This window comes from Camelus bactrianus, chromosome 15 (genome assembly GCF_048773025.1).
Source record: "Camelus bactrianus isolate YW-2024 breed Bactrian camel chromosome 15, ASM4877302v1, whole genome shotgun sequence".
Classification (NCBI taxonomy): domain Eukaryota; kingdom Metazoa; phylum Chordata; class Mammalia; order Artiodactyla; family Camelidae; genus Camelus; species Camelus bactrianus.
In genome coordinates this window covers 43,715,795-43,730,522 of record NC_133553.1, presented here as the reverse complement: position 1 = coordinate 43,730,522, position 14,728 = coordinate 43,715,795, and the positions used below count along the sequence as shown (strand labels likewise).

The window sequence follows — 14,728 nt, the reverse complement described above, 5'->3', positions numbered from 1 at the left end:
GATGGCACAGTAGCAAGTTACTCAGAGGAGGCCTGAGCTCCCCGAGGCCATTTTTGTCCCAAACTGTTTATGCCTCTTGTTTACACAAGAGGAAATAAACATTGCTCTTGTCTGAGACACCCTTATTTGGGGTCTCTGTTATCAGCCAAGTCTTGGGACCTTCTCTCGGTACCCACTGCTGTAGGCTGGAAATCTTCTCTCTCATATCCAGGACCGAATTTGTTCTCTGACCGTGTATACCTCCATGCAAACCCAGAAAAATCCTCCCTGTGACCAGCCCCCCCTTTGCCGAGAGTGTGACAAAACACTTCACAGAGCCAGATCCACTCTTCCTGACCTGAGAACTTCTTTCATTTCTTCCTCCTCCCCGACTCCATCTCACTGGGCGCATTCCCAACTGTTTTGTAGGAGGTTAGACCAGATTCTGCTTCAGCCCAGGGGCTCCTTTAGAGTGAAGGCCACGGCTCTTTCGTCGGACCGCGGCACCTAAGTGCTGGAGCCCTGGAGGAATATAAAGCCAGTGGCCCTCCCTGCCCCCTGGGGTGCTAGCTGGGCCTCTCTCATGAGGGTGCGGCCAGCACGGCAGATGGCCCATCCGTCCCTGAGGCAGGGAACTGAGGGCACAGAGCTCCTGAGAGCTGAGTAATGGAGAACTCAGGAGAGACCACTGATACCTGCCTCTTCTCCTGCCGCCTGGGAGTGCTCTGTGCCCAGGCGCCCATTCAGGTCTTCCGTCCTGAGGGAGGGAAAGAAAGCACCAGCGGGGTGAGGCCCAGGCTTCTGGGCTGAGGGAGAGGCCGGGGATGGGTCACAGCTGAGGTCAGCACAGGAAATGAAGCACAGAACATAATCGAAGGACTTTGTGGCTTAAGATCCCTCATTCCCAGCTTTCATAACTGAAGAAGAATAACCGAGTTAATCCCAGGTGGGCAATCCAGAAGGAAACAGTGCCTCGGACCACAGACCCAAAGGCTGGGCTGGGCTGGGCTGGGCTGGGCTCTTCCTTTCTTTCTGTGCTGACTGTGTGTGAGAGCAATGGCGGGCAGGCCCACATCTTTCTTAGAGCCGTCCTTGGCTCCCAAGGGGCTGGCTTCCCCTCTTCTTTCCTTCCAAACCTCCTCCCTCAGAGGGGCCTCCCTAAGAGCCAAGACAGTGTCTCTACCCTCAGACTGGGGCCTGAAGACTTCTCCTGGGGCCACTGGACTAGCCCAGGGCCCTGGGAGCCGGCAGGCCCATCTGAACCAACAGGAAGGTACATTAGGTGTCCAGGCTGCCTCTTTGCACCTCCTCAGAGGTGAAGGCAAGACCTCTGGCCCCACCTCTCTAACCAAGGCAGTTCTCCACAATGGTTCCCCCTGACACAAGCATTGGATCCAAAGGAAGAGTTTTGACTTCCTGGTTCCCCTTTCCAAGAGGTACATCAACCCTGAGGGACAAACAGGGCTGGCGACAGTGGCATGGAAACGAGATGCTGAGCGATGACCCTCCCAGGTGCATGCCACTACAAGGAGCGTGTGGCACTCCTAGCTTGTGAGAGACAGCCAAGGCTGGCCAGCATGCGGTCCAGGGTCGCTGCCCCTCCCACAGCAGCCTGGCTCCCTTGCCTGCCCCTGCTGACTCCTGACACGCCTGTGGGCCTCACCTGCCCCACGCCCCGCTCCGCTCTTGCACAATGCACTCTGGAGTTCTCGCACCAGAAGCAGTGCACTCTCCTGTATCTTCAGCCCCTTCTTGGAATGTTTCCTCCTCCTGGCCCTGAGCCACCCCCTCCTGCAGCCCTCTCAAGTGGAGGCTGTTTGTTCTCACATTCTCTGCCCCTCAGGGCTAAAAGGTGAAGTTGGTCCTGTTTAGTCCTCATTGTCATTTCCAACCCATTACTCCCATCCTCTTGTAAAGTCCTGAACCACTGACACTCCTGCTTCCAGCCATGCAATCCTCCCTCCTCATCCCTTTCCTCTCCCAGTCTCCCGGGTGTCCTGCCTCCACCACTGAAGACCCCAGTTCCAGCCTCATCATGTTTTTCTCCCCCGCTCCCCCGCCGCTATCCTACACAAATAGAATGACCCATATCCACACTCTGACCTCTGGCTTCCAGCACCTACATGTCCATTGCCACATTTATCCCCAACAACCTTGTGGTCACCCAAAGCCTCTCCACTTCTGAAATCAGAAATTCTCACTTCTCACTATCCACCCACCCATCACCTCCAAGCCTTTCTGCTCCCCGGCCCTGGTGCCCCTGCAACAGCTCTCTGGCCTAATAGAACTCTCCAGTCCATTGATTGCTTTACTTTCTCTCTATCCATCAGCTCCCTCTTGCCTTCTCTTTTTTCCTCTCCCAGCTCAGAGTCCATGCTTTGTGGATGAATAAACTGTGGGATATTCATGCAATGGAATATCACAGAGCAGGTTAAATACACGAGCCACAGAAACGTGAAACAGTGTGAGTCAACCTTCGCAATGTAAAATCAGGTTCAAAAAATGTAAGTCCCCAAAGACTGCATGGAGAATGATACCATTTTAATGAGATTAAAAACAATGAACATACAATATATAATTTTTGGAAATATACATAGGTGCAAAAAAACTAAATAAAAAGGATATCAAGGGAATGCAGTACACAGAATTCAGGATGATAGTTACTGCAGATGGGGGGAGGCAGGGGATGGGACAGGGAGGAGGAATTATATGGAAAGATGTGGGTCACTGTCAAGGCTTTTGTTTGGGTGGTGGTTTTGCAGGTGCTTATTACATCATTACAAAAAACTAATTAAATAAAAATAAGCAAGGCATGGATCAATGCTGAGTGTGTCAGAGAGCAAACGATGTGTGGAGGAGTCCAGTGAAATCAAGATTCCATGGGTTATCATGGCATTACTCTTTTGCAAATATATTGAACCTCCCTTGTCTTCTCACCACTAAATTCCCAAATCTCCCTGTGTCTGCACTGTCGCAATGGGAGAAGCGTCCCAGTTTCTTCAGTGGAAAAAAAAAAATTCAATCTCTTGTTCCCTGAATCCCATTCCTTCTCACCTTCTCAAGGACTTTGTTCCTTCAGGTATCTCCCCACTCTCTTTCCTCATCAACCTCTCTCTCTCTCTCTTTTTAACTTTTTATTGAAGTATAGTTGATTTATAAGGTTAGTTTCAGGTGTACAGCAAGGTGATTCAATTATACATATATATGTGTGTGTGTGTGTATATTTTTTTCTTTTCAGATTCTTTTCCATTATATGTTATTACAAGAAATTGAATATAGGGGGTGAGTGGGTATAGCTCAGTGGTAGAGCATATGTTTAGCATGCATGAGGTCCTCGGTTCAATCCTCAGCACCTCCATTAAAAAAAAAAAAGAAATTGAATATAGTTTCCTGTGCTATACAGTAGGTCCTTGTTGTTTATCTATTTTATATATAGTAATATGTGTTTATTAACCCCCTACTCCTAATTTATCACTCCCTGCCCTCTCCCCTTTGGTAACCATAGTTTGTTTTCTATGTCTGTGAGTCTGTTTTCGGTTTGTAAATAAAATTTGCACCATCTTTTTTTAGATTCCACATATAAGTGATATCGTATGATATTTGTCTTTCTCTGTCTGACATACTTCACTCAATACGATCATCTCTAAGTCCATCCATGTTGCCGCAAATGACATTATTTCATTCTTTTTTATGGCTGAGTAAAGCCTTCCCTCTTTAATGGGTTATTTCCACAAGCACACAACATACTCTAGTCTCTTCCATCTTAAAAATAGATAAACTTGTTGAATTGGTTAGAATTAAAATTTAGCCTGCTGTAACAGAGAAATCCCCAAAGACTGTATCTAACAAGTAGACATTTGACTCTTGTATGAAAAGTCTACGAAGGCAGTAGAGGGGTGATATGATAGCTTCTACTATCTGTTGCTCTGCCATCCTTAACACACACTCTCTTTCCCAGTTGGATGCCCTGGCCCTTGCTGGCACTTCAACCTACCAGCCAGAAGGAAAGGGGAAAGGGAGAAGATATGCCTACTCCCTTTGAAGGGCACAACCTGGAAGTTGCCAACATCGTGTCCACTCATGGTGTTGTCCTCAGACTCAGTCAAAGCACCTAGTTACAAAAGAACTTAGGAAGTACAGTCTTTCGCTGGGCAGCAATGTGTCCACTTAAACATTCCACCACTACTGCAGAAAAGAGAATGGCTACTGGGGAAACGCTAGCAATCTCTGCCACAGCCTGCACCTCTGATTCCCCCAAATAAATGCACATTCTTTTCTCACACATGGAACATGCTAATTGCCTTCCCAAGTCCCACACCCACATCACTGCATTCCATCCATCACTGCAACCAGCTCAGAATCCAGGCCCTCCTTTGCCATTGTCAGATCTTCATATGAAGTTCAGATGTTGGTCTGGTGACATATAAACCAAAAGACAAGTTATTTATTTGCTCCCATTGACGAGCCAGCAACACATACACATATATGATAGGAAGTATGAACAGGAAAACCGCAATTAAATCTGCTATTTGGAAAGGGGGAAATAGAAAACACATAGCAGGAACATAGCAATTAGCAGATCCCCCTGGGCAAGGATTCCAAAGTTCCCGGTCCCAGAGAAGAGTATGTTACTTGGTTCTCAACATCAGAAAACATTCTCTGTGGCTTTTGGCTCTGCCTCCTGGCAGTCCTTCTTTGTCTCCTGTTGTCCTCCAGGGCCACATCTGAAAAGGGCATTGGAGAAGATACCCTTCTAGGGTGGTGAGAGTATAGAGTTCACAGCCTCTTTCCTTCTGGTGCAGATTTGGGAGCTCATAACTTGCTTTAGGAATTGAGCAATCCTAGAGTCATATTGGCCAGGCTTGCGGACTTTTGCCAATTAATTTCCCTCAAAAACTTAGCATAACATACAAAAACTAAATATTAAAAATAATCCAATTTATAATCATATAGAAAAGGATTAGATAGGACTAAATCTAACAACAGAAGTTCCAGGCTTATACACTGAAAACTATAAAAGATCATTAAAAGAAATTAAAGAAGACCTAAATAAATGGAAAGTCATCCTGTGTCCATGGTTTGGAAGACTTAATATTGTTACAATGGTAATACTCCCCCAAGTGACCTACAGAGTCAATGAAATCCCTATTAAAATCTCAGTTGCCTTTTTTTTTTTTACAGAATTAAAAAAATGTATCTTAAGATTCCTAGAAAATCGCAAGAGTATCCAAGACAGTCTTGAAAAAGAAGAACAAAGTTGGAAGACTCGCTCTACCCTATTTCAAAACTTACTAGAAAACAATAGTCACCAACAGTGTGGCACTGGCATAAGGACAGATATATAAATCAAAGGAACAGAACTGAGAGTCTAGAAACAAACCTTTACACACGGTGAAAGAACAGTCTTTTCAACAAATAGTCCTGGAACAACTAGATATACATATTCAAAAGAATGTAGTTGGATCCCTACCTCACGTCAAAAATATAAAAATTAACTCAAAGTGGATCATGGACCTCAATGTAAGAGATAAAACTATAAAACTTCATGATCTTGGTTTAAACTTTGGCTTTTTAAGATGTAACACCTAAAGTACAAGAGAAAAAAATTTAAAAATAGATACATTGGATTTCATCTAAATTTAAAACCTTTGTGCTTCAAAGTACACCATCAGGAAGCTTAAAAGACAACTCACAAAATGGGAGAAAGTACTGGTAACTTCTCTATCTGATAAGGAATTTGAATTCAGAATATACACAGAACTCTTATACCTCAACACTAAGAAGACACATAACCCAACTTAAAAATGGGCAAAGAATTTGAAAAGACACTCTTCAAAGAAGATAATACAAATGTCCAATAAACACATGAAAAGAATCTAACATTATTAGCCAACAGAGAAATCCAAATAAAAGCCACAAAGAGATACTGCTCCACAACCACTAGGATGGCTGTAATAAAAAAGACAAATAATAGTGAGTGTTGGAGAGAATGTGGAAAAACTGGAACTGTCATGCGTTACTGGTGGGAATGTAAACTGATGCAGCCATTCTGGAAAACAGTTTGGTAGTTCCTGAAAAAGCTACACACAGTATTACATTATGGCCTTGGAATTTCACCCAGGGGAACTGAAAATATATGTTTGCATAAAAATGTGTTGATGAATGTTTATAGCAAGATTTTTTTTGGTTTGGTTTTTTTGGGGGGAGGGTGGTAATTAGGTTTATTTATTTATTTTTAATGGCGGTACTATGGATTGAACCCAGGACCTCATGCATGCTAGGCATGCACTCTACCACTGAGCTATACCCTCCCCCCACAGCAAGATTATTCATAATACCTAAAAGTGGAAAAAAACCAAAAATCTATCAGTTGATGAATGGATAAACAAAATGTGATATATCCATACAATGGAATATTATTAAGCCATAAAAAGGAATGAAATACTGTTGGGTGTTACTACATGGATGAATCTTGAAAGCATTATGTCAAGTGAAAGAAGCCAGACACAAAAGATCACATATTTTATGATTTCCATTTCTATGAAATATCCCATACAGGCAAGTCTATGGAGACTAAAAGTAGATTAGTGGTTGCCGGGGGCTGGGGGCATGGAGGGAGGAATGGGGATTGGCTGCTAATGGGTATAAGATTCTTTTGGAGGTAATGAAAGTGTCCTAGAATTAGATATTGGTGATGGTTGCACAACTCTGAATACACTAAAAACTACAGAATTTTGCCATTTTTGTTTGTTTTGGTTTTTTTCAATTCTGCCATTTTAAATGGTGAACTTTATCATATGTGGACTATATTTAATTAAACTATGCTTTTAAATTAATATAATTCCAGTCTATTTGTTTCCAGTCTGTTCCATGAGCGTGTAACCCAGCCAAAAAAGCTGGTGGAGACACACTTCTTAAGCTGAAGACACATTTATTTACCAGCCTCTATACTCGGTCCATCTTAACTTTATGATAGTTCATGAGGTTACTTAGCATAGTAGGCTTGGTTGAAAACACAACACTCTTAATCTGATTTTGGGCTGCTGAACAGACTCCCAGGGGCTAGCATGGGGATCTTAATTAGAGCTGATTGAGAAAGGCTTGGGCCAGTCTTTTCTCCTGGGAAAGCTGCTGCCTCTTCAGCGTTCCTTCACTGCTTCAGTCTAGGGTACGAAAGCAGTTGACTTTCTCAGCAGGTGGAGGCTCCAAATACTGGATTCTTAGTCAGCTTACAATGCTGGCCACAGGCAGGAAGAATCTCCATTAACGGAGCTCTATTTTCTTTGCTCAGCTTGGAAACCCTTTCTTCTGAGTTTTCCCTCTTCCAGGACATGCTAAATGTGGGAAGACCATGTTCACCAACATCCGCACCTTTTCTGACCAGTTCCTCTCAAACTAGAGGCCCAGTAGGCACGTGAACTGGCCTCTGAGATATCAGAGGAGACAGTGTCTCTGAACATTTCGCACAGCATGGGCCAACAGCTTTCCAGCCTGAAATATTTGCTCACTGTCTGACAAAAGCACAGTGCCTCATATTTAAAATTTCGCCACATCCAGCATTCCACTTCTTGATATCAAATCCTGTTCATCAGAATATGGTTTAGACTGTTGTGGAAAAGACCTCAGACTACATTGGCTTAAACAAAATAGAAGGGCTTTTTTTCCCCTATTGTGTAACTTGATGGGTTAGGGCTGCTACAGCTGTTTAGTATATTTGGAGGGCTCAGGTTTCTGGTGTCTTTTTACTTCACTATTTTCAACACCCTGCTTCCATCACACAGTCTAAGACCCCTTCTGTCATAGGTTGGGGAGCTCAGGAAACAGACTCTGAGACAGAGGTTCGCAGCCAGGTGTTCTACTTGGGGGTGCTCTTGGGACAAGCACTGAAGGGAAGGAGTGATGGAAGGAGGACTGGGCAAAGGGCAGAGCTGAGCTGTGATGCAGTCACAACAGAGGACTCCGCCAGTCCCAGAGGGGCTCTGGAGCTGGGGTGGCCTTCAAGTTTGCCTCAACTGAGACAAAGAGTTGGGCTCATAACCCCACCACTGGATACGGGCCCCTGTTGATACCCTCCAGGAGGAAGCATAGCTGTGGGCAGAACAGTTTCTGGGGAAAGATTTAGCTGAGCAGTGAGTGGACAATACTCTTGGCAGCTGGAGGAAGGAGGGCTTCGGTTTTGAATGGGGCATCAGGGAGTGTCCACTGGTGTCCAATGCCACTAGAGCCCCTCTGGCCCTCACCACCAGATTAACCCTGCAAGGTAAAACTTGAGAAAGCAAAAGTGAATTTGAGAGTCTCTGCCACATGTCCCTTGATGCCATGTCCACCTCCAGACATTGTTTCATTTGTCTGTCCCTCCTCAGAACCTAACTTCCTCCACTTCTGCATCTGTCTTTGCTCCAGAAGAACCACCTGACATCTCTTGGAAGCTGTGTTAGTCTTATTGGATTGTCTCTTTCAGTCACATGCAAAAGTATTCAAACTAGCTCCTAAGGGAGAAAAGATTTTATTTATTTATTTATTTATTAGGTCATGTATTGGATCAAAGAGAGAATCTAGCTTTAGGCAGGGAAGGGCCCAGAATCAAATGATGTTACGAGAACTCAGTCTCTCTCCATTTCCTGATTTGACCTTCCTCAGCGCTGGTTTCATTCTCTGGCTGAAAGATGCCACTGACAGCGCCAGCCTTGCATTTCCTTACAGTTCACAAACTGTGAGCAACCCTCTCTTCTTCAGTGTTCCCTGCGAGGCTGTGTGCTCACCTCAGGGCCAAACTCCATGTCCAGGGGGTGAGCGCTCTGATTGGCCAGCATGAGTCATACCCTGCCCTGTGCTGGGGGAAGTGAGGCCATGTAAGTGACAGCCCAACCAGAAGCACTTGCGGGGGTGGGGGGCACGCAATGGGATTCTATTGCTAAAATTGAGGGAAGGGAGGCTGATGCTGTCACATGGGCATCTCCAACTCAACATGTCTACAGCTGAGCTCTTGTTCCCCTCCCAGCCCCAGATATGCAGTCTCCACTCTTCCCATGTGGTAAATGGAACCTCCATCTACCTTCCTGACTAGGCAAGGGAACCGGGAGCCATCCTTATCCCTCCTTCCCTCTCTACCCTGCTTCCCAACCCGCACTTACAGATTCTACCACCCAGATGCTCTTGAATCAGTCCCTACCTCCACTTTCTCCATTGCCAACATGTTGCCCAGCCTCCATCACCTCTCCCTGCGTTTTTCCGAAGGGCTGCCCTGTCTCCCACTCTTGCTGCTGTGTTTCACATGGCAACCAGAGGCATCCTCTCAAAACCTGCAAATGAGACTGAATATAACATGATGACTACGGGTGTCCTGGAACAAATGGGCATCAGTGCAAAGTATCTGATTCTTATTTTCCATTGGGGAAATCCCAGATATGAGTTCACTGTCACTTGTCACAGCACTTGCCACCTGGACTTGTTCAGGAACCATTTCCTCCCCCAAACTGGAAGTTCTGGGAAGGCAAGGGTCTTGCCAATCCCATATTCCACAGGGTCCCAGGCACTATTTGGAGCACACAGCCCTGGGGGCTTGATGAAGGCGAAATGATGTTCTTGGAATGAGTGGGAGGGGGTGTTGGAGCCAATTGCTTCCCCCACAGCACTTAGATTTTCCAGAGAGGTCAGAGTCCTGGGGTGGGGTGGAAACAGCAGAGCTGCCATCTGCATGCCCTCCACAGGAAAAGACCCAGGGAGGAAGAGGAATATGAGAAGAAAGGCTGGGCCCAGGGAGGGAGAGAGCCCAAGAAAGAAGGCAGGAGAAAGCTGAAGGTAAGAAGGGCAAACAGAATGAGAGGGATGGAGGAATCCAGAGAAAGGGGCAGTTAGGGACATCAGAGTAGGTAGGGCATGCGGGGTTTGCAGAGGAAAAAGAAACCACTCTTTTTGAATGGGCTGGCGGGGTGGGGGGCATCCCCCAACACAGTTTCAGACTGTCTTGTGCTGCCAGCCCAAGAGCACTGAGGGGAGAGTGGGGGACACTCAGCCAGAGGCTCCCCAAATCAGGAACACCTGCAGTCTATGGTGACTGCCCCCGGCACCCTAAGTCAGTGTTCAGCAGTGGCCCAGGCCCAGGAATGATCTATCCGGACATGCAGTTACAAGGGCTGGGTTACAGCCCCAGCACTGGCAAGGGCTTGGCGGCAGGAGATAAGAAGGTGGCACCAGGAAGGGTTGTGTGTGTGCTCAGTTGCGGGCTCCCAGCACACCCCCGAGGCAGGCTCACAAGGTCTCCATTGTTGGGGCATGGCTCCCGGCCCATCACTGGCCAGATAGGAGCTGCTGTTCTGACAAGGCAAGAAAAGCACACCCCAAGTTCGTACAGATGCCGTTACCCCATCCTTATCAGGTGGAGGGAAGGGAGCGAGCAAAGCTAATGTTGATTCAGGGGAAAAAAGGAAAGGCATATTAACAATCATGGTGAAAGTCAGTTCCGGCAGCAGGCGGGGTGGTCACGGGTGCTGGTCTGGCCCAGCTGGGGTTTTTACAATGAGCAGTCAGGAGTGTCCAGTGGGTCAGGGAGGAGGCCCCACGGTGTGCCTGGCCCTGTGCTGGGGACAGAAGCCAAGCAGGTGCGTTCTGCTGCCTAGGACCTGTAATCCAGTTAGGGAAACAGATCGTTTCTTCACCCAGTGTAATCAAGAGCCTGCACGTGGCTCTGTTTGTAGGTGCTGGGGGTTCGTGGGACAGACGTTCTAATGGAATGAATGTACCTGAAAATAGAGTCCTGAAGACTAGCATCTCGGGGAGCACACGGTGGGTCAGACAGAGGGAAGGGGGCCGTGGCTCTGAGATGGCAGGTCAGAAAAGGCACTGGGGACTGGGCGTGGGCAGGGACTGAGGAAACAGTGCAGATTATTACTAGGAGGCCCGGTGTAAATCCTAGCTTTGTCTCCTGCTGGCTGATTCTAGGCAAGGAACCTGGTCTCAATGGGCCACAGTTTCTTCATCTGTAAAATGGGGACAACACAAGAAACTACCCAAAGGAATTAACATTAAGAATGGAAAGAGAATGCAGGTAAGCATGGAGCATGGTGGTAAATCTCGGCAGGTCCTTGGTCGATCGGTATCACAAAGGTGAGTAAGACGAAGCCACCACCTGCAGGGGCTGACAGACTAAAAAGGGAGGTAAGACATGGGAAAGGTGGGGTGGACACAAGCCAGGCTGGTGGGAAGGGGGAAGGCAGCTCTGAGGACAGGAAGAGCATGAGCAAAGGAATATTAGCCCAAAGGAGCCCAGCCAAGGTGGGGGTGTGGGTGCTGCCATTCACATACAGCCCCAGCCCCCCACCCCACCTCCACCCCACCCCCTACTCCTGACTCCCACCCCTCCAAGAACACAGAGTGAGCCAAAGATGGTCACTCACTGGGATCAGCATTTAAAAACTCTGCTGTACCATTTGGGAGTGCTTTAAAACATAGATTTGGGGGAAAAAAACACTTTAAAGATGAAAAGTCCCTAGAAAATGTCAGTCTGTAGAATCTGCAGCCCCCAAGGCATCGAGTAAAGCCCATTCAATGAAGATTAGATGTTGATTAAAAGGAGAGGGAGTGGACTATATGGAAGTTGGTTGCTGGGAAACCTGATTAGAAAGGTGCCCAGGTAGGGGGTGAACTCCTGTCCTATGTGCACGTGTGTCTCGAGCTGGAGCAAGTCTGAAACAAAGCTGCCGCGGGCGGACGAGGCAGGGGAAAAACAGAGAGGCTTCCTAGTCCTCTTGGGCAGCAGTAACAAAGTACTGCAGCTTGGGTGGCTTCAACAGTACACATTTATTTCTTACAGCTGAGGCTAGAAGTCCAAGGTTAAGGTGCCGGCTGATATGCTTCCTGGTGAGGGCACTCCTCGTGGCTTGTAGACGGCTGTCTTCTGTGTCCTCACGTGGCCTTTCCTCTGTGCAGGTGCAAATCTCTCGTGTCTCCTCCTCTTCTTATTAGGACATCAGTCCTATCAGATTCTGGCACCAACCTTATGACCTCATTTAACCCTAATTACTTCTTTAGATACCCCATTTCCGAATATGGTCACACTAGGTGGTTAGGGCCTCCATCCATGAATTGTGGGGGTGACACAAACATTTAGTCCATAACAGAGGTCTTCTTTAGTGTCCAAAGAAGAGGCAAGAAAAGGTAGTGTGCTAGGAAACCAGGTTTTCCCTGGAAATTAGCAGAACAGATCGTAGATTTAGTCCTGTTCTTGGGGCAATTAGTGCTGACAGCACAGGAGGAGTTACAGACGGCCCATTGCTCCCTGGGAATTCTGAGAACACTTCCCAGAGCAATTCTTAAATTAGAATAAGGAAAACAGTTTCTGCAGTCATTTATGGCCAGTAAAACCTTAATGATGGAAATACCTGACTATATCCAGGTATTTGTCTTTCTTTAAACCTTAACTATTGGTGAGTAACAAGTCTTTATGCGTCTTAGTTTAGGAAAGGTTATAAACACAGAAAATCTCACTGGGATATTAGAAGAGTATGATGTTCCATCTTTAATTATGAATACCTTAGAAAACCTTAACTGGTTGGTTCACATTATATAAATGTCTTTGCTCTTGTTATTCAGGTGATGACTGCTGTGTGAATAGCAGGTGTGGTGCTTGGAGGGAAAGAAAAATAAACCTTTATGGAGCCTATTACATGCCTGTTATTTTATTTACATCATCTCATTTAATCCTCCTAACAATCCTGCAAAATTAGCATTAGTCCCATTAATTTGTTGGCTTGTTTGTCTTAGGTAAGGTTAGGTGGAATTTTCTCCATTTTGCAAAGAAGGAAACTGAGGCTCAGAGAGGTTAAGTAACTCAGTGGAGATTAACCAGCTAGTAAGTGATTGAGTCAGGATTCAAACTTATGTGTTTCTAAAGCTGGTGTTGATGTTCCTTACATTCTTTGCTGCCCTAGCTTTGCAAATTCAAATTAATGCGACAATAACAGATTTCACGCACTCAGGCACCTGGCCACTTCATCCAGTTGTACACATGCACACTCAGGTCTGTGCCTGGCCATAGCCCCTGCCATCACACCCAGCCTCAGGTTGGCTACCTAAGTCCCAGCTGGGGAGTCATTCAGTGGAAGGGAGGATGTCAAGGGGGTTCCTGACACAGGTTCAAGGTGACGCCTGCTGTTTCCCCTCCTGAATGCCAAGCATTCAATCTGCAATCTGTAATCATGGGTCCTTCTTTGCCTTAGCCTTTTAGAGAAAGCAGAGGCTACCCACACAGCTCATGTTTCCTTTGTCTCTATCTGCCCATTCTTGTATGCTAGCCTTGACTGTGGCTCCTCCAGGATGTCTTCGGTCCTGTCCCAGTTGACCCCACCTGATAGAGAGCCCTTTAGATGTGCCAGTGCACAGAACTGCATCCTGGCCTTCCCATCCCAGGGCTCACTGTGGCTCTCCCCGACTTGGTTTTTAAGACTCATTATGGACTGAATGTTTGTGTGCCCCCAAAGTTCATAGTTGAAATCCGAAGCCTGATGTGATAGTATTAGGAGGCGGGGACTTTAGAGGTGACTAGGTCATTAGGGAGGAACCCTCAAGAATGGGATTAATGCCCTTATAATGAGACCCCAGAGAGCTCCCTCACGCCTTCCACCACGTGAGGACACAGCAGGAAGACGGCCATTTATGAACCAGGAAGAAGGCTCTCACCAGACACCAACACTGCTGGCACTTTGACCTTGGACTTGCATCCCCAGAACCATGAGAAATAAATTCCTGTTGTCTACAAGCCACCCAGCCTGTGGTCTTCTGTTACAGCAGCCTGAGCGGACAAAGACGAGACTTGATTCAAGTACCCCTCCTCCCAGAAACCTTCTCTGCCCTCCCAAGGCCAGGGTGGGTTTCTCTTCCCCAGGCACAAATGGTACCCTGAAATGCCCCTATAAGAGTCCCACCTTTCCTTGGGGTAGGGCTGTGTTCACTTGTCAGTCTCCCCCATATACTGGCAGCCCCCTGCGGGCAGACACTGAGTCTGTCATCACTGTATCTCCCGAGCATCGCTCACAGTAGGTGCTCAGCTAGGTTCCCAAATTTAGCAAATAAAAATTCGGAATGCCTCATTAGATTTGGATTTCAGATAAATAATGAATACTAATAATGATGAATAAAAATATCACATTATTGTGTCTGGTAAACTTATGCTCGGTAAGTATTTATTGTATTCCTTACTACCTGAAGGAGCAAAAAGCACCAAAAGCGGAAAAGGCATTATATTTGGAAGAAAGCAAGAGAAATCATTTTGCCTGGAGCATAAGACTGGTGCAAATCTGCCCCAGAGTAAAAAGAGAGGAGCCTGGCATGACTGGGCTCAGAGCAGCACCTGGTACCTAGTAAGCCTTCCACCGCCAGTGACAGAGAGACGGACTGAACGAACATGTGTCAGAGGGGGTGGCGGTAAACGCCAGAAACAGTAGTGAAGATGTCAGAACAGAAATGGAGGACATGATGATGACAGTGGCTGTGGTCCTGGAGGCATCTGAGGGGGTCAAGTGACCAGCAGGCTGTGGACTCTCAAAATCAGACTCACAGAGTGGTCACATCCAGATTTGATGAGGAACTGAAATGTTCCTCCCAGACATCATGGGGACCTCTGCCCATCCTGAGCAGGACAAGTGCAAACCCTGATTCTCCCCTCCCCAGCCAAAGAGTGGATGGGACCCCCCCCCCGGTGTCCTTGGAATCCCTGAGGCAGGGGTTACATCTCCCTGCCTTGGGCTGGGGT

General features: G+C 46.8%; 1 long non-coding RNA gene across 5 annotated transcripts in view; it reads right to left on the bottom strand.

Moving 5' to 3' along the window:
- Positions 1–14,728, bottom strand: part of LOC123612063 (uncharacterized) — a 200,867-nt gene that overhangs the window by 35,040 nt on the left and 151,099 nt on the right. The gene's annotated exons all lie outside the window — the stretch shown is intronic.